Here is a 923-nt window from a genome sequence, read left to right on the forward strand (position 1 = left end):
TTGGAAAGATCTCCACTACAATTTAAAATAAAAAACTTTATGTTTGTGATGACTGACCCAAGAACCAAAACTGCCAAATTCATGTTTTCCTTTTCACACTGTCCATTTTCTGTACAGTATAACTTTGAAATGCAATTCTTTTTGGCAGCAGGCTGGAAAAAATGAATGAAATTATTTCTTGAATGTAGACTGTAAAAAAGGAAGGATTTGTTTTCAAAAGCCTCATGATCATTGTGATAATTGTGATGAAAAACGTACTGTGTCTGAATACATTTATCTTGACTTATACAATCTACTGAAATGAACTGAAACTAGAAGGATTGGGAATTAATATATATAAATTTTTTTAACCTCTGTTAGCAGTATGAAGCAGTTAGTTAGTTAGTTAGCATTAGTGGGTCCCTACTTTGTTTGTCTTGTAGATGTAAACCTAGTGTGACGTCACCCCCATAAATTATCGTCGGATTAGCTGGGTAGTTAGCTGACCATTATGCTGACATTAGCAAGCTAAGCTTAAGGTATGATTATATATATATAATATATATAAGTATATATATATATGATATATCACTTTTATCTTTTAACGCTTCTTTAAAATATGATCTTTTCAATACAGACGAAAGGGAGAAAAGTTGACCGAGGTTCTGACTGAGACTCACTGAACTATTATTACTATTACTACTTAAAAAAAGAAAGGTATCGCTTCAATAGGGAGCAGCCAGTATTGTTGCCTGTGGTGGATTGTATGTACTAAAAACTCACAGCTGCTGTAAGTGTGCACAACCTATAGAGCCATACCATCTGTTTTATTTTCATTCATTTTTTATCAGTGCCACTGTTAGTTTTAACAGTTTTCTTTTTGCATTGAGAGTGTTTCCGCTTCTCTTATTTAAATACTTATAACACACACAGAGACACACACA

At 32.8% G+C, this 923-nt stretch overlaps 1 protein-coding gene across 1 annotated transcript in view; it reads right to left on the reverse strand.

Moving 5' to 3' along the window:
• Positions 1 to 923, reverse strand: part of cdh17 (cadherin 17, LI cadherin (liver-intestine)) — a 12,573-nt gene that overhangs the window by 8,055 nt on the left and 3,595 nt on the right. The gene's annotated exons all lie outside the window — the stretch shown is intronic.

This window comes from Morone saxatilis, unplaced genomic scaffold (assembly GCF_004916995.1).
Source record: "Morone saxatilis isolate NCDOM2014 unplaced genomic scaffold, NCSU_SB_2.0 Contig24, whole genome shotgun sequence".
Lineage (NCBI taxonomy): Eukaryota > Metazoa > Chordata > Actinopteri > Moronidae > Morone > Morone saxatilis.